This window comes from Miniopterus natalensis, chromosome X, assembly GCF_054644295.1.
Source record: "Miniopterus natalensis isolate mMinNat1 chromosome X, mMinNat1.hap1, whole genome shotgun sequence".
Classification (NCBI taxonomy): Eukaryota; Metazoa; Chordata; class Mammalia; order Chiroptera; family Miniopteridae; genus Miniopterus; species Miniopterus natalensis.
In genome coordinates this window covers 94,174,599-94,195,314 of record NC_142103.1, presented here as the reverse complement: position 1 = coordinate 94,195,314, position 20,716 = coordinate 94,174,599, and positions in this window count along the sequence as shown.

The window sequence follows — 20,716 nt, the reverse complement described above, 5'->3', positions numbered from 1 at the left end:
AAGGGGCGCACTTGGTGAACACCAAAGCCCCGCTGAAGTAAATCCTGCTCCATAGGGGTGTCTCCAGCACAGCAGCTCTCTGGCTGTAGCTGCAGCTGGTCCTCACAGCCAATTGGCCTGGGGGTCAATTCCTCCCAGGGACGCCAACAGCAACCAAGGATCAGCTACAACAGGACAGTGCACACAGTCCACACAGGGGAGCACCTAGAAGGCCCAGCTCAGGTGACCGGGGAGGCTGAGCCACTGGGCCCTATAGGACACCTACTACACAAAGCCACTCTACAAATTCTAGGAGACATAGCAGCTCTACCTAATACATAGAAACAAACACAAGGAAGCAGCCAAAATGTGGAGGCAAAAAAATATGTCACAAAGGAGAGAACAAAATAAATCGCCTGAAAAGGAACTAAATGAAATAGAACCAAGCAAGCTAACAGATACAGAGTTCAGAATTTTGGTTATAAGGATGTTCAAGGACCTTAGTAAGACTATTATGAAAACAAGTGAGACGATCGAATACCTATCAGAAATGAAGGCTACATGAACTGAAATGGAGAATAATTTACAGAGAATCAACAGTAGAGGACACTGAGAATCAAATCAGCAATTTGGAACATGAGGAAACAAAAAACACCCAACCAGAAGAGCAAAAAGAAAAAAGAATCCAGAAATCTGAAGGTAGCATAAGGAGCCTGTAGGACAACTTCAAGATGCCCAACATTCGTATTATTGGGGTGCCAGAAAGAGAAGGAAGAGAGCAAGAAATTGAAAACCTATTTGAAAAAATAATGACAGAAAACTTCCCCTACTTGGGGAAAGAAATAGACTTACAAGTCCAGGAAGCAGAGGGTCCCAAACAAGAGGAACCCAAAGAGGCCCACAGCAAGACACATCATAATTAAAATGCCAAAGGTTAAAGACAAAGAGAAAATCTTAAATGCACCAAGAGAAAAGCAATTAGTTACCTACAAGGGAGCACCCATACGACTATCAGCTGATTTCTCAACAGAAACCTTGTAGTCCAGAAGGAAGTGGCAAGAAATATTCAAAGTGATGAAAAACATGGAACTACAACCAAGATTGCTCTACCCAGCAAAGCTATCATTTAGAACTGAAGGTCAGATAAAGAGCTTCACAGACAAGGAAAAGCTAAAGGAGTTCATCACCACCAGACCAGTACTACAGGAAATGTTGAAGGGTCTTCTTTAAGAAGAAGCTAATGAACAAAAGAATCTGACAAACTAAACGGATCCAGAGACATTGACACATGAACAGACGATCATATTTCAGAGGGAAGAGGGAAGGGGGGTGGAGTGCGGGAAGAGATTAACCAAAGAAGTTATATGCATATATGCATAACCCATGGACAGGGACAGTGATGGGGTGAAGGCCTGAGAAGGGGGTAGGAGCGAGGTGGAGGGGGTCAATTGGGGGTAAAAATGGGACACCTGTAGTGCTTCCAACAATAAAGAAAAATTTTTTTTTAAATAAAATAAGAAAAAAAATTACAGGCCAATATCCCTTATGAACATAGATGCAAAAATCCTCAAAATTCTAGCAAACCAAATTAAAGGGATTCAGTGATATAGAAGCATGGAACAGACGAATCTCAGAGGAAAGGGGGGGGGTGGAGAGAGATTAACCAAAGAATTTACATGCATATATGCATAACCCATGGACACAGACAATAGTGCAGTGAAGGCCTGGGGTGGGGAATGGGTGCAAGGTGGAAGGGGTCAATGGGGGTAAAAGGGGACATCTGTAATATTTTCAACAATAAAGATAAATTTTAAAAAACAAACAAAAAACAGTACATTAAAAAATTCATGCACCATGAGCAAGTGGGATTTATCCCTGGGAATCAAAGATAGTTCAACATATACAAATAAATCAATGTAACATACCACATTAATAAAATAAAGAATAAAAGCATATGATCATCTTAATTGATGCAGGAAAAGAATTTAACAAGATTCAACATCCTTTCATTGTATAAAACGCTCAACAAATTAGGTAAAGAAAGAATGTAGTTCAACCTAATAAAGGCCATGAAGGACAAACCCACAACTAACATCATACGCATAAAGCTGAAAGCTTTTTCTCTAAGATTAGATGTGAGACAAGAATGCCCAATCTTGCCAGTTCTCTTCAACATAGTACTGCAAGTCCTGACCAGAGCAATTAGGCAAGAAATAAATAAAGGAACCTAAATCAGAAAGGCAGAAGTAAAATTAGCTCTGTTTGTAGATGACATGATTTTATACATAGAAATCCTAGATTCCATCAAAAAAACACTGTTATAACTAATAGACAATTTTAGTAAAGTTGCAGGATACAATATTAACAGACAAAAATCCTATACACTAACAATGAACTATCCAAAAAGACATTAAGAACCCCATTTACAATAGCATCAGAAATAATAAAATACTGAGGAACAGCCTTAACCAAGGAGGTGAAAGATCTATACACTGAAAACTATAGAAAGTAATGAAAAAAAATTGAAGAAGACATTAAAAAATGGAAAGGCATCCTGTTTTCATGAACTGGAAAACTAAATATTGTTAAAATGTTCATGCTACCCAAGTAATCTACAGATTCAATGCAAAATCTACCAAAATTCCAATGGCATTTTTCAAAGAAATAGAAAAAACAATCATAAAATTTGTAGTCATAGTAACAGAGAGTATAATGGTGGCTGGGGTTTGGGTAGAGCAAAATATTTATCAAATGATATAAACTTTCAGTTATAAGATGCATAAATTCTGGGGATCTAATGTACGGTATGGTGACTCTAGTTAATAATAACATACTGTATACTTGAAATTTGCTAAGAGAGTAGATCTCAAGTGTTCTCACAACCCAAATAAAAAAATGGTAACCATGTGAAATAATAGATATGTTAATTAACTTGATTGTGGTAATCATTTCACAATGTATACATATATCAAAACATCACATTGTACATCTTAAATATATACAATTTTAATTTGTCAATCATACCTCAATAAAGCTGGAAAATAAAAATTTTAAAAATAGAAAAAGGCCTACTAAATTTAAATATGCTACCAAACATGAAATCTACCAAAATAGTAATTTCTGGCTTCCTCTAAACAGGTTTCTTTCGTTTGACTCATGGCTTGGAATTGTGGATGTTTTGACGTACTTGGGGATAAAATGATTCCCTGGCCACCTTATCCACACAACACTCATGGCTCTACCATGTTATTTTACCTTTTCATCTGCTTTCATTCTTCTCTGTAGTACTTATCACTACCTACCATTATATTATATACTATATTCATTTGTTTATATTTTTGCCTCAAATATAACTTCCTTAAGGGCAATGATTTTGTGTTGTTTTCCATAAGCCTTTAGCTGGAACACTGCCTAGCACATTGTAGGCCTCAGTTAATATTTGTTGAATGAATGAAAATAGATGAATTAATCAACTGTTTTTCACTTATAAAGAGGTACTATAGAAACAAAGAAGATAGAAACTCTAAACATCTTAGCATTATATATCATACAGTTAAATTCCTGGTGATCTATAATTTGATGTCCACTCATAAGTCCTTATAATTGGCTTTAAAAAGTATTACTTTCGGTCTATTTGTAATTTTATCTCACTCTGTCATTATATCTCTAAGGAATAAATTTTCAAACTCTGACACTAGAGCAGAAGTTGTCCTCTGCAAAACTCATTGACAAGATTATCTAAATGATAGATACAGTTGTTCAATGATTATTTTTCTCTAATTCATTTTAGTTTTGTCTTTTAAAAACAAGGACAGCCATGTAGATTGGAAACTGCTCAAAAGACATTGCTTCTTTCCTTTATATAATTTAAAACCTTTTCATTATATTCCCAACATTTTTATCATTCCTGTGCTTTGCTCCGAGCATTTTGTAAGAGGAACTTCGTGAATAAAATGTAGCAGTGTCTGTAAAATTTGTAAGAAGTATACCTCAGGCATACTTGAAATGGAGCACATTTCTGACACTTCACACCAATAATAATTCAAACTCTAGGGACCTCTTTTCAATCTTACACATCAGGAAGCTAGAAAACCTCTGCACACAGGATGGGTAAATTTCCCAAGCCTGTGTGCCATGTTTCCAAAAGTGGGCTGGGGCTACCTCCCCATACATGACATTTGCAAAATTCCACATCAACTAATAACCCCTCAAGCAAAAACTTGGTATTCTTTATGATGCTGAGACACTGCCTAAGAATTCTCACACTCTGTATATATGAATACATATCCCTCAGTCACATTCCTAGCAGTGCCCAAGAGAGGAGAATTGCCTGACTCAAGCGAGTCTTAGTTTTTGACCATCTGCTAAAGGATTACAGTACAGGTTTGCAATATAAATTATCAGTGCAGAAAATGTGTTTCCTCATGTGAACAAAGACACATGATATTATCATCCACCTCAAATTGAACATTAATTGGGCCAAATTAATATGTTAAGTATTTCCTAAACATCTCCCCCATGCCTAATAATTTTCTGTTATCATAATGCACCATTCAAAACTGACCTCCAAAGTATCACAAATACTATACCACATATTGAAATGTAGCTGCTTTTGCTGAGGACATGGATAACCTCCTCATTGCAGAAACTATCTTCAGTTGTTTCAGTGTTATCTTGCTTGAGTACTCCCTCCAGCATTTCAAGCTACTGAGTCATTTCTTCCATTCATTCAAAAGAAATCATTGGGCACTTGCTTTATGCCTGGCAGAGGGAATACAATAATTTTTTAAAAAATCTCTAAGCTCAAGGGAGTTTAGAATCTAATGGTAATAAAGTAGTTACCAGGTAATTATAATGCAGAGTGGTAATGTCACAAAATAGTAAAATATATATATATATATATAGTAATAATGAAGGACTCCAGTCCAACTTTGGAGGTTAGGAAAGACTCCTATGGGAGGTCTCAATCAAACTGAGTCTGGAAAAATTACTCAAGTCGCCTAATAAGAGATTTAGGGAAAGGGAATTGCCAAAAAGGGAGTAGTATGTACATGAGCGCAGGAGCAAAAAGAAAGAATAGAGAGTTTGGAAAACTTTCAGTAGCTCAGGATGGCCAGGGCTTAGCAGCATCGGGAGCAGAGTGGTAAGAGAAAGGATGGAGGTCTGAGCACATTTGTCTTGGTAGGGAGTTTGGGGTCCATTTGAAGAGGAACAGAGAGCCTTGAACTGCTTTCGGGGGAGCAATATGATCAGTGTGATCTCCTTATGGAGAAATGATCAAACAGGTCAAAATAGGAGGCAGAGGGCAAGGTGCGGAGCACTTGGGTGGCGGCTTCAGTGAGGGTGGAGGCAGCCAAGTATAAAGAGAAGTGGGTGGCTGCATTTAAGAGCCACTTGGGATGGGGAAGTGATAGTTTCCCGGGGGTTAGCGGTTTGTTAGGTGTGAGCAACAGTGGAAAAGAACAAGTTAAGGATAACCCTCGGGTTTCTTCATAGAAGCCTTTATGTTCAAGCTGAGTTGAGTGGAAGGTGGTGGGATATACAAGGCTGGGGCTCAACAGAAATAAATGAATTGCAAACTAAGGCTACTCTGGTTTCCATTCTACCTCTCTGGCTTCTGCTTTTCAGAACTTATGTTATTTGCCACCAAGCTATACATGTGTCCCATGACTTCAGCTTCAGACATATTCTCTCTCACTCCACAGACCCTCTCCTGGTGACTTCAAGTGTGGGCTGAGTTTTAACAACCAACTGTGTCTTTGGATTCCCCGCAGAAACAATGTACTTGGGAGGTGATCCTGGAAAACATCAATAGAGGAGTTTAAAAGTGAGATAGGGAAAAGAAAGTAGCTAACAAAGGGTGAGTTTTCATGCAAGTTACCACGGAGTAACTGGATATAAAGACTACTGGGGACTTCTAGGAAACTATGTAGAAGATTTGCCTTAGAGATAGCCAACTTGAGAAGTGAGGGAGCTTAGGTATTTATGCACCAATTCCCATCAGTCACTCGTCAAGGTTACTGGTCTGGCTCTTCTAGCTTGCTAGGAACCCGGACACATGGGTAGAGCAGGCTCTGGACATAGGAAAAATCCTTAGTCATGAACATACAATTGGAAGTCTGCACTACAATGTTAAGGCCCAGGGGTGTATGGGCAGGACACCTATAGAATCTGCTTCAGTATACAGTATGCGCAACGATTCCCAAATCTGTAGCTTAAGTAGACAAAATTGACAAACTGAGTTCCAGTGTAAAGCCATCGATTCTCATTTAAAATCAGCTGTTGATCAAAGGGACTGAGAGAACTAAGGGCCAAGATATGGTACCAAACGAATACAAGAGAACCAAAGGAGGTAAAAACAAAGATGCGTTATTTGGAGCGCAGTGGGGGGCTACAGGCTTCCTACTCAAAGTGAGTTCTGAGGACCAGTAGCACTAGCATCTCTTGAGAAAATGTTAGAAGTGCATGCCAACTGCGTAAGAATCCAGAGTACCAAGATCCCCTGTTACGTATGCACACTGAATTTCGACAAAGTCTTTTCTCTTTTCTTTAGAGCTGGATCATCATAATGAAGGCTTTTCTAATGCACTCCTAGCTTTTATTTGGGTAGACATACATATTCATTGCCTGCATCCCTTAATCCTTTTTAAATAGCCGCTAGATCTACTAAACAGTGTAAGCCAAAAATCTAGAGTCCTCTCTATTACCCCCAGCCATCGACTATTTTTATGACTCTCTGCCAATGCCATAGGTCAAGTCTGCATCCTTTCCAAAAGATTATTGTAATACTCTTTTCATTGGTCTTATTGATTTCTGGGTCTTCCTGCTCCAATTGACCCTCCAAAATGACACAGAGCAATTTTTAAAGTACAAATTACCACAGCATTTCCTCAGTGGTTGCCCATCAACTTCAAGACAAAATCCTAACTACTGAGTCTATCACCATGAATTCGTCCATGATCTGGTAACAACTTAACCTCCTTGCAAATATTCTGGCCTAATAGAGTTACTGTAATTTGAGCATTAAATTTAGTGCTGAACTTTCTGTCAATCAAGGCAGGAAGGACATGAGGGTTACACAAACTTTAGCTTTAAAAGTTTGGTATGTGTAAAATTTCCTTTTCTGCCCTGGATTTAACAGCAGGTGTTCCATAAAAGGCCCTTCCTCCAAGTATGATGCTTCATAGGTGACTCCTGGGTTCTAGCCCATAAACCACTTTAAGCATTGTACTCATCTGTTAAATACTAACAGTATTATGTTCAAGACTTTCTCTGAAAGATATTTTCAGATATCCTGTACTTGGGACACAGAGAACAGCTACCCTTTTTCTTGAACACTGAGGTCATAAATCTGTCCTGTCACCTACCATACCTAGCTCCAGCTAGGGGAACTTCATCCTAGGCAAGAGGCATGAGAATCCTTCCCAGAAATGAGGGTAAATCAGGCAACCATCATTTTATAATAGATTTTTTAAGGGACAAATATATCACTGATATTCAATTTGAATGACTTTATTACCAGGACCATAATACAAGGGGAATCAAACAACAGTATAGACAATGTCTTTAAGAGTATTTTGCAATAATAAAGATATGTTCATATTTTAATTTTACGAATGATAGACACATGTTAAGGATGTGATACATTTGCAATCTCAAACAAAAGCCTCTGCACTTGGAATCAGAAGGCTTGGTTTGCATTCCAGATGGCATTTATTGCCAGCATGAACCAAAGCCAGTCAGACTATTAACGTCAGCTTCCTCACAGTAAATGTGAATAATAATACTTAGTTGAAACGTTGGTATGAGATTTGAATTAGCAATCAGATGTGAAAAGCATCTAGAACAGTGCCCAACAAACAATAAGCAAAAATAAATAAATACTAGTGTCCTCTTTGTATTCCTCAAACATCAAATATCTATCATCCAGGATATTTTTCAGGAGTAGAAATTATTTCCCATAATAAACTCACCATTTAGCAAATGAAGCAGACAAAAAGCCCAGGACCCTGCAATTTCTAGAACTATCAATATGGCTAATATGAAATTGTTCTTGCAACAAGACCTAGCAATGCTCATCAAAAATAAAATATTTCTATATACTAACAACGAAAATCTGAAAAAGAAATATCTGGGGGAAAATAAAGAAAACAATCCCATTCATAATAGCGTAAAAGTTTGGGAATAAATTTAACCAAGGAGGTGAAAGATCTGTATAATGAAAACTACAAGGCTTTAATGAAAGAAACTGAAGACACAAACAAATGGAAATATATCCTATGTTCATGGATCAGAAGAATTAATATTGTTAAAATGTCCATACTACCCAAAGCTGTCTATAGATTCAATGCAATGCCTATGAAAATTCCAAAGAGATTTTTTCACAGAAATAGGAAAAAAGTACTAAAATTTGTATGGAACTCCAAAGTAATCTTGAGAAAGAAGAAAGCTGGAGACTTCACAATTCCTAATTTCAAACCATAGTACAAAGATACACTAATCAAATCAGTATAGTACTGGCATAAAAATAGACACATAGATCACTGGAACAGAATTGAGAGCCCAAAAATAAACCCTCAATTAATATTTGACAAGGAAGGAAAAAAAAAAAAATGGTGGTGGAAAAACTAGATTACCACATGCAAAAGAATGAAATTGGATTCCTAGCCTATGCCACTCACAAATAAAATAATTTGAAATGTATTAAAGACATAAACATATAACCTGAAACCATAACACTCCTAGAAGAATACGTAGGGAAATAGCTCTTTGATATCAGTCTTAGCAATAATCTTTTTTAGTTATGACACCAAAAGCACAAGCAACAAAAGCAAAAATCATCAAGTGGGACTACAGAAAACTAAAAAGCTCCTGTACAGCGAAAGAAACAATCAACAAAATGAAAGGGCAACCTAGGGAAGGAGAGAAAATATTTGGAAATCATATATCTGATAAGGGGTGAATATCCAAAAAAATATAAGGAGCTCATACAGATCAATGGCAAAAAATCCAATTTAAAAATGAGCAGAGAAACTGAATAGACATTTTTTCAAAGAAAACATATGGATGTTCAAGGAAGTACATGAAAAGATGCTCGACATCACTAATCATCAGGGAAATGCAAATCAAAACCACAGTGAGCTATCACCTCACACCTGTTAGAATGGCTATATTAAAAAAGACAAGAAATAGTGTTAGCAAGGATGTGGAGAAAAGAAACCCTTTGTGAACCATTGGTGGGAATATAAATTGGTACAGCCTATACGAAAAATAGTACAGGGGTTCCTCAAAAAAAAAATTTTAAATAGAACTACCATATGATCCAGCAATCCAACTTCTGAGTACATATCCAAATGAAATGAAAACAGAATTTCAAAGATATATCTGCACTACCACATTCACTGCATTATTATTGACTACAGCCAAGACATAGGAACACTTACATTCCCATCAATGGTTGAAAGTATAAAGAAAATGTAGTATATATTTACAATGGGAGGTTATTCAACCATGAGAAAGCATGAACAGCAGTGGATGGGCCTCGAGGGCATTATGCTAAGTGAAATAAGTCAGACAGGGAAAGGCCAATACTGTATGATCTCACTTATATGTGGGATCTGGAAAAAACCAAACTCATAGAAACAGAGAGTAGAATGGTAGCTCCCAGGTAGCATGGTGAAGGCTCTTGTGGACAATGAGATGATCAAAGGACACAAACTTCTGGAGAACTGAATGTACAGAAAGGTGATTACAGTTTACAGTATTCTATTATATATTTGAAAGTTGCTAAGACAGTAGATCAAAAATATTTTCACCACCAAAAAGAAATGGTAATTCTGTGACACGATGGGTGTGTTAATTAATGTGACACTGGTAATCATTTTGCAAGGCATAAGTATATCAAATCAACACATTGTATACTTTAAACTTAAACAATGGTATATGTCAGTTACATCTCAATAAAGTTGAAAAACTAAAATGACATAGTCAGTGCACAATAAATAAAATAGGAAAATTTTTATATGGCAGAAATGCAGAAGAAATTGAAAGTCAAAGTAATAACTAGCTGATATGGCAGCAACTCTAGGGGTTGATGCTGGGAAAGAAAGTAGATTTTGTCTTTGTTTTTAATAAAGTTTATTGAGATATAATCTATACATAATTCAAACATATTTTTATGTATAATCCAATGCATTTTAGTAACTGTACACAACATGCAGCCAGCTTTACATTCAAGATGTGGAACATTTCAACCTCCAGTAAAAGGACCGACATACCCCTACCCAGTCAATTCCTCTCCCTGTCCCAGCCCAGGCAACAACTCATCTGCTTTCTTTCACTTCACTATAACCTATCCTTGCCTTTCTAAAATTATGCAAACGGAGTCATACAGCATCTATTTTTTTGTGTTTGGCTTCTTTCATGTAGTATGTGTATTAGATTTGAGTAATGACCTGGGTATATTTTTATAGACCATTCGTATATCCTCTTTTTGTAAAGTGTCTATTCAAATATTTTGCCTATTTTTTTTTACATTGGGTTGTTTAGCTTTTGTTATGGATTTGTAAGCTTTTCTATATATTCTTGATATGGAATTTTGGTTTTCATCCATGAAACAGATAATAAATGAAGGCTTAGATGGGTATAAGGCAGGAATTTGATGCTGAGACATTATTCATAGAACTAGAACCCTCAAAAGAAGGGCTGAATATCCAGAGAAAGACCCACTCCAGCATCTCAGGGAAATGGCACAAAAATTTGTCTCGGTCTTTTGTCTCTAAATTAAAAAGAATATTTACGAGAAAGTGAGGTTCCAAGATGGTGTCACACATGGATTTAGAGTCCAAATGTGCCCTCCCTAGTGATGCTGGATTTTCTAAGCTGAGATATTAACATAAAAATTAGTGCTAAGACAATAATACCACTGGGTGGAAAAAGAAGCAACCAGAAATCCACTCTGCACATGTTTCAATAGTCCAGACATATTAATTCTCAATGAAAAAAATCCTGCTGCAGATGTTGAAATATGTTTTTGTAAATGAGGACATGTCCATTGTGAAAAACTTCATATAACCCAAAAAAGGAGAAGGCATGATATGACATGAAAAGGCAGGAATGGACCACAAAATCTTTATTTTATTTTTTTTAAATATATCTTTATTGATTTCAGAGAGAGGAAAGGAGAGGGAGAAAGAGAGAGAGAAACATCAATGATAAGAGAGTCATTGATCGAGCCCGCAACCCGGGCATGTGCCCTGACCGGGAATCGAACCCCGATCGCCTGGATCCTAGGTCGACACTCAACCTCTGAGCCACACCCGGCCGGGTGACAAAATCTTTAAGTTAATAAAAAGTATTTAAAGGATTAAAAATAGATTAGATACTATAAGGGAAGAAAGTTATTCTATGAAAAAACTGGCAGATTTAAAAATAAACTGCATATGACTTTTAAAATGAGAAATACAGCTTTGAGGCCTATGATATGCCCAGCTGGGAGGTGAGTTTAAAACGGTCTTTCAAATCCCATTTATTGCTGTTATTCCTGAATCCCACAATCCGGGTGATTCCCATTTCAGATTCAGCCAATCACACCAGGTAGAGAGAGAAGGCCTGCATATGCTCTGCCTGTGTTTCAGGAGACACCAGAGCTTTGACCAGCAACACTAAACTAAGCCTTTCCAAATGTTTAACCATCTACATAGGAGAAGGTGTGATTGAGAATCACAATGACGAACAAGTCTCCTCAGAAACAGAGCGAGGGTCTTATAATCCTGCCTTTGAGCCACGGCTGGAATTCTCCCGCCTTGGCCTGACCTGTCAGCCACTCGGCCTCGGCTGCCCTAGCTCAGTGACAGGACTTGCACCACCTCCAGCGGCTCTCAATTCCATGTTGAAACTACTTGACCAGAATATCGTCCTTCTACTGAGACAAAATCAGCTTCCTTATTTCTCCAAATATTTTCCACTCTGCTACTTGAACTTATTCTGATCAACCTTGACCTTGTTGCAGAATAGCATATGGAAGGAAAACAGTTATGCCCACTGGACATCCAAATGCAATGCCTCTGTTTCCTTTTACTAGTCACAAGTGACATGCCTGGGTTCTGTGACCACTCTGATCACTCTTCTTTACCGCTATGATCCATTTTAGGACTGTTTTTCTTAAAAGTGACAACCAGAACTAAATACAATTTTCCATTTGGAAAAGTTACGGTTGAATATTTCAAGATATGTAACATGAAATAATAAAAAGAAAAGAAAAATTTTGAAAGTAAAATAGACGTGATGGGAGGATTCAAGTACCTGTCTAACTAATTGACAAATGACATAAGCAAAGAATTATTCTTTTTTCAAAACATATGGAATACTTATCAAAAAACAAACAAACAAACACACAAATAGATTTTATAAGACCTAATAAATCACTGTACAACTTATGTAGAACTAGACATTAATACCAAAATATAAGGAATTGTAGCCACTTGGAAAATTAAACATTCTATTTAGAGTGACTACAATTAAAAATAACTGAGCCCTGGGCGGTTTTGCTCAGTGGTTAGAGCATCAGCCCACATACTGAAGGGTCTTGGGTTCAATTTCCAATCAAGGGCAGTACCTGGGTTGCAAGGCTGGTTGGGGCCCGTGCTGGAGGCAACCAATCGATGTGTCAGTACATTGATGTCTCTCTCTCTCTCTCTCCCCTCCCTCCCTCCCTTCCACTCTAAAAAATCAATGGCAAAAACATCCTTGGGTGAGGATTAACAACAACAACAAAAACAGAACCCAAACTTCATGTGTAAACTATTTACAAATTAATGACACTAAGAAGCCTATAAATTTACAAAATGTAGGCAAAGATAACTATTCATAGCCTTAAAAATATTTTAATTCTGTATACAAATTTGAAAATAAATGAAGAAGTCAACTCAAGAATTTAGAAAAATCACAGCAAAGTAAACTAAAATAAAGAAAGGAACTTTTTAATTAGGAACCAAAATAAAATAAGAACTAGAACGTATAAAAAAAAAAAAAATCAAGAGATGATGCTTTTTAAAGATCATTTAAATTTCCAGCCTCTGGGAAATCTGACAGAGGAAAGAGAAACTGCAAATATGCAACATGAGAAACCAGAAACAAGATTTAACCAGAAGAATGGAGATAAGAATTTATATGCATATATGTATAACCATGACCACAGACAGTAGGGTGGTGAAGGCCTGGGGAGGGGGCAAGGGAAGGGTGTGGAGGGGCAATGGGGAAAACGAGGAACATGTATAATACTTTAAACAATAAAGATAAATTTTTAAAAAAGAATGGAGATTTTAAATATTATATGAATACTACATTTCTTTTAATAAAATTTTAAAATATTCATGAAATGATGGTTTTTCAAGTAAAATTATAAATTGGCAAAACTGACCAAGAAAAGGTAAAATTTTTTCATTAAAAAATATTTACAGGAGAAAAAAGTTTGGGTTCCAGATGGTCTCTGAGACAATGAGAAGATTATCTAATATTAAAGGAAAATATAATTTCTGGGTAATTTAAGCTAATAAACAAATAATAAAAGTGAGTCTTCCTATTGACTTCATGACTAGCAGAACCATAATACCAAACCCTAAAATGGGTAGTAGCATAAACTGAGACCAAAACATGTACAAGCTGGAAGCAAAAAACCTTAGATAAACTAATAGCAAAGTCAATCCATCAGAGGATTTAAAATTAATTCACCATGACTGAATTGGTTTACTTCAGAAATGCAAAATTGCTTTAACTTTTGGATGTCTATTAATGTATGATCAGTCTGATAGAAGTTGACAGGGCATCTGATAAAATTCAACAAGCATTCATGATTTTCAAATAATAAAATATCCTTGTAAATTAGAAATTGGAAGGTACTTGCTTGACATTAAAAACATATCTATCAAAACCAACAGCTACCCACATCATTATGTTTAATCATGAAATATTAGAGGCATTAACATCATCATTAGAAACAAAATTAGACTAAGCTAGACCATAAGCACTATGAGAGTAGAAGCAATGGTGGATTTTGCCCACAACTGTATCCCTAGTGCCTAACACAGTGCCTGATACTCAAAGCTTGTCTTCAGTCTTCCTAACTTCCACTTATCTTCCAACCTATAAATGCTGCCTGTGTCTTTCTGCTCTTTATATACTCTCCCTGGGTGACCCCACCCAGTCCCATGGATTTAAAGCTCTTCTGTGTGTTGATGATTCATAACCTTCTTGTGATGATTCCACTTATCTTGCTATTTAATATTTTTAAACCAGAACTATTGGCCTTTGCCCTTAATATCCATCCCCTCCTCTTCAAGTGTTCCCTTTCTCAGTAACTGGTGCACTGGCCTACCAGGGACTTAAGCCATATTCCATATTTGCACCCTAACTTGTCACCTATTAACTGCAACTAGCCATCTGTCAGCAAATCCTGTTGGTGTGAATGCCAGAATGGACACTGAGTCTGACCACTGTTCACGGTCGCATCACAAGCCACCAACTCTTCTTAACTCGGATAATCACAAAAACTTCAAATTAGCCTCGTTTTCCATTGTCCCTCGACCCTCTATTGTCCATTCCCCCCGGCGGCCAAAACCTTCTTAAAGCCAAATGTCATCTTTCCCTTGCTCCAAATTCTCCCGTGGCTTCCCTCTGTGGCTCGAGCAGGCACCCACACTCTCCCTCTCTGACCCCAAAGTCTACCTTTCCCACGCTCACCAGCCACGTCAACCTTGTCCCTGCGCGCGTGCTCGCCTTCTGGCAGCGCTCTCCACTAGGTTGTCATACAGCTGCTTTTTCCTCTTAGAAATCTCAGCTCGTTGTCCCCTCCCCCGAAAGGCCCTTTCCAATTGTACAGTGACACCCCCAGCCCACGGTTCCTCGCTGTATTCCTCGCATTCCTCGATTGTATTTCCTCCATGACCCTATCACTTGCTAATAGGGAAGACGGTGCTGAGTGTGTTTGCTGACTGGCCCGCTCCGCTACAACGTGAGTTCCTTTTCAGGTAGTGCGTCCACAAAGGAAACGCTTTATGTCTTTTAATCCGTGAAGTTCCCTCGTGGCCTTATGCGTATATTCTTTGAAATGACCTTTAAAGTCATTTAGTCAATATGAAAAATATTGTTTAAATTTTTACTGGAATTGCATTAACCTTATAGCCTGGAATAGAGGAGGCACTTAATAAATCTTTTGAATAAGTGAATGAGGGAATTTACATAGTATAGGGCTAGGAACGACCATTTTTACTCATTGTCTCAGAAGTTCTAAAAAAAATGCCATATGCAAAGTAAAAGCACAAAGAAATTTAAATATTGCAAAGAGACAAAACAGTAATTAGCTACAAATGATATGATTATCTTCCTCACATTCCAAGAGAGTCATCTGAAAACAATTAAAACTAATAAGAGACTCAGTAGGGTGGCAAGTGACAATTTATTAAAAAACCTCTCCCATATGCCAGAAATAACCAGTTAGAAAATATTGTGAAAATAACATTAAATTCAACCTAGCAATAAATATATAAAATACATAGGAAGACAGCTGTAACAAAAACATGTAAAATGTATATGAAAGGAATTATAATACTTAGGAACACAAATAAATACTGAATAAATATAAAATTATGCTAGGTTCCTCGAAAAATATTCGTAGTGTCAAAATTACAATTTCCCCCAAACGAACCCGTAAGGTTAATACAACTGCAATAAAATTTCTAACAGGATGTTCTCATATTGACTAAATGGCTTTCAAGATCAGATCAAAGAATAAATGCACACCAGAAATCCAGGCTCTCCTGACAGGAGGGATAGGACAGGCTTGTCCTATCGATTACAACACAAAACCACCACTAATTAAAACCCCAGCCCTTGCAGGCCTATATACATATGGATCGAGGAGTCAGAATCGAAAGCTCAGAGATGCCAAAATAGGTATTTTATATATGACAATGGCATTTCACATTTTGAGGGAAGAATGAATTATGTAATAAATGATGTTAGGAAAACTCTCTATGATTTACAGAAAAAAGAGACAATCCCTCATCTCTCACTTCTTAAACCAATTTTTAAAATATTAAAAAATTTAAAAATAAATAGCATATTAGAATAATAGATTTCTACAGGTGACCAATAGAAATATGAAAAGGGGCTCAATGTCCTCGATCACCAAAGAAATGCAAATTAAAACCACAATGAGAGACCAGCTTACATCTGTCAGAATGGCTGCCATCACTAAAGTCAGCCTACTGCAAACAAGAATCACAGTGCCGCCCGGCCGGCGTGGCCCAGCGGTTGAGCGTCGGCCTAGGATCCAGGCAGTTGGGGTTCGATTCCCGGTCGGGGCACAGGCCCGGGTTGTGGGCTCGATCCCCAGCAGGGGGGGTGCAGGAGGCAGCCGATCAATGACTCTCATCATTGATGTTTCTCTCTCTCTCTCTCCCTCTCCCTTCCTCTCTCTGAAATCAATAAAGATATATTTTTTAAAAAGAATCACAGTGCCTATTTTGCAGCTACCAATTAGTACTTCTTAATCCCTTCGCCTCGTTCATCCATGCCCCAAACCCCTCCCCTCTGGCAATCCTCAGTCTGTTCTCTGTGTCTAGGAGTCTGTTTCTGTTTTGTTTGTTCATTTATATTGCTCTTTAAGTTCCACATATAAATGAAATCATACGGTATTTGTCTTTCTCTGACTGACTTATTTCACTTAGGAACAGTTTTGACAGCAAATTTTTCAGTTAAAACACTTTCCTCTCTGAAAACAAACTGCCAATTCTTTGGAATTTGAAGCAGCTAAGGGGGGGGGGGTGCTGCTGCTGGTTCCTGGAATAACATCAACCATCAGGAAGGCTGTCTGAAGAGTCCCCACTACTGAGAGAGGGGGAATCCTGACACAGCCCGATGATATCTGAAGGGGTACGTAATTGTCTATTTTTGTATGAGTTGCAGTCCTATTTTCTGACTGAAGGACCATCATAAAACTGTCACCAACAGCTATTGTGTAGGTAAATGAGCAGTTATTTGCATGTACATTAGAAGGGAACTTTAATCTGTGTAAATGAAAATCAGGAACACCCCTATTTTAAATTGTGTTAATAAAATATAATGCCATGTATGGAAGAGAATGCTATGGTTAAGGCTGAAAAGTCAATTGCCTGCTAAATGCCACATGTTTATTGCAGTTCAACTTTCTGTTCCCTGCCTACATGAAGCTGTTCTGAAACAGCCAGAGCAAAGATGAAATTTCCATTAAGCGGGATGTTTTCTAAGTGCAAAGGTTGGAAGTTTTAAAAAAACATGACTCAGCACCTAGATTTTTTAAAATATACCAAGTCTGTTTGAAGTCTTTTATAATATATTGTGTTTTAATAAGGAAAAAAGTCTACTGTGTGAAATTTTATAAAAACTACATTACCCTAAAGCCAGCCTATTGCAAACAACGATCACCCTGACCTCTAGCTCTTTCTCCATACAAGTACCTACATTTTTTTTATTTTTTTTAACCTTCATGTGTCTTCTAATTTGCTTGTATAAAATTTGCATGCTGTCATATGTTAAGGACCTAAAGCGGGTTAAATAAATCCTGTTTGTAGCCATCAGTGCTTGAAAAAGCTAAATGATTCTGGATCCTTTCCCTGAAATGCAAGACTTAAGTACTTCAGAACCATTCATCTTTCCTCACAAGCATCAATGGTTTGATTTAGTACAAGAAAAAGAAATGGACCCAGGATCCTAATGAGGACCTGCTAACTGGTCGCTAGTTCTTGGTCTGTAACAGTTTCCAGCAGGGCATAAATGCGCAGACTGTGGCAGAGAGCATACTTGTACTACTTTGACATTCACAGCATCAGGAAAGGGTAGTGGATGCCCACATTGCTCTTTTATCCACCAAGCAACCCACCAACATCCGACGCAAAACCCTTGGTTCAGAGGAGCAAACCCGGCTATTACTAAGGCAGGCATTCTGTGTGATTTCCTTCATCGCACAATAAGATGTGTTGGTCTCATCAGGAAAGCAGAGTAAAGTCTATGTCGATTTACTAAATATTCTCAGTGGAACCACTCCCACCCAAATTATTTCCCATGTAGAATCACCACCGCAAACAGCTGCCATTAGGACTGATGGCATAATTTAGCAATTTCATCTTACTTATCTTAGAGGTCTGTAAGTAAAATAACCCAAGAACACTGGACTGGAACTAGCAAGTGCTAAAATAACTACCCCAACAAGCCATTCTCATTCCCACATTGCAAACACACCGTCTTGAAGTCATACCCCCTAAAGAAGTGATTCTTAGCCAATGAGGATACTCCCCATGCCCAACCCCCACCCCACAAAAAATTAGAGGTCACTTTACATATTAATTTTGGTTTCTAGAGCCTTGTCACTTTCAGACACACCACTGAAGCATAGATATCTATGTTTACGGTGTTTAGGTAGCAATACTCTACTACAGCACTGTTTGGTTAATCCCAACCTGTTCAGGACGGCTTTATTGATATGACTCAGAATCACAACTGTAGTCACACAAAGCCTGCTTACTGTCCTAATACATACTCATCTGAGAGATAAACAGAAAGGGGGATATAAATTTGATAAAAATCCATATATATCGGCAACAATCCAGGCATCATTTAATCTATGACTCACCGCAGGCTCAAACTACATCATTTTAGCACGGTTGCTTTTCTAGAGACATAAATACCTTAGAAGTAATGAACACTGTGATATGCCTGTGTGTTTTATCTCACTGTCATTTGCAACTAAGCCAAGTTTTAAAGTTTTACAAATGATTTAATAAAGTACATAAATTTTAAAAATAAATGCCCTTGTAATTAGATATGAACATTTTTTTCTGTTTGTAATCCTAAAGCTGGTATAACTTCGATTTAAGGTTTAATGCTCCATGTTCTGGCTTTAGGTGACTTAAAAATTGTTTATAAACGGAATACTAGTATAAAGATATAGACTCGCTAAAAATAAGTGTTAAGCAAACACAGCTAGAAAGAAAAGAACTGCTTAGATGGAGCATAGTTCCATATTTTTTACCATTATAATGTAGTATAAATAATTTAGTTCTAAAACAATATGCAATATTGGATCAGAGAAACACCATCTTAAAATAACATGCATACAAAGTTTAAAAACAATGAAATGCTTATAGGATATGCTTTTAGTAGCAGTAGTACTATTAAATACATAAATTACATCTGAAAAATAAAATGACCCCTAATAAAAATTTAATCTGTATCATTGAAACTTTGTAACTGCATGTTTCTTTGTCAGCTGGGCATTCAAAATCCTAAAACACTTATAAAGAGTAGTATGGTAAAGTTGGGCTGCATTACCTAGATAGAGATGCGCACACACATACACTCTTCACTTTTTTTTACTGCATTTGAATTACCTTGGAATAATCCAACTATGTAATTTTCTCATCACTCAAACAATTGTACCTCTTAGATAACAGCTTTAGAATATCTGAATTTATAAAGAAAATAAACCACTTTTCTGCTTAGTGAACTCATACCAAGTATTATATTTAGCATGCCTGCATAGTGCTCAAACTCTGGGTATACAATCTGGGTATATAATTTAAAATATTGCCCCAAGACACCTCCCTCCCAGAAAGAAACCCACTGCAAGGATAATCCTACGTTTACTGAGTGAAGAAGTAATATTTAACAGATGGTTGAGCGACCCAAGAGACATATTTTCTCCAAAATGTCTTCATTTGTCTTCTATGCTGCCCTGTATCAACCATAACACACTCATCATCTGATAAATATTTGTGTATCTAAAATGGAAGCAAATGGAAGTAGCGGTGATTGTCAGCACCCACAGTTAATGGAGTTGGATTTTAATGTCCATGTAGAAAAAAGGAAGTACGACCTTATGGCTTGTGAAAAGCAAGATGGAACTGAGACTCGTAGGAACCCAGGAGCTTGGAAGGATGTGCAAGGAAGGGTCTGCCCACCAGTAAGTATAGAACATTAAGGGGGAAGCTCCGTCTGCTTGGCCCCTGCATCTCATGAAGGTTTAAGTTTAAATTTTCATATCCACACGGGCTAGAAACACACAAACTGAGAAATTAACAGTCAGCATTAGTCCTGGGATGGTGCTGTATCCCTGAGCTCCTGGCAAAAGCAAAGACAGAACTACTTTGGAGGAATGCTTCCTTTACCCAGGCAACACGGGGGAGGGGAAGGACAAGGCAAAGTCCCACTAAACGCCGGTTTACATTCCAAAGTTATAAAACACAATCGGAAACGATCACCATCAGGGAGAGTTAGCAATAACACACAACAGAAAAATTAAAACACAATAACTCGAGATAATAGACTAGCAATCAGAAAGAAAATTGCAAGTACACATATTTAAAATAACTGCCAGGCAATATTCTAAGCCCCTCAGCTGTAAACAAAACCAATAAGATAGGGAGTTTTGATTCCAGAGAGAAGAGATAAAAAGGAGAAAAAATGCAAATAAATAAGCAAGTTAATTTCAGAAGGGGATAAACAACATGAAGCGAGTAAGGCAGGAGAATGCACTGGAAGATGACGGTGGGACTAAGTCTGTGGGGTGGTCAGGGCAGGCCAGGGTGAGGCAGAGGCAATGTGCTGAAAACTTAATGACAACAATCCTATGCCATGGCCATCACTTTTACTCCCATTTTATAAACAGAATGATTAAGTTGCTGAAACCAAATCGTTCTTGCTA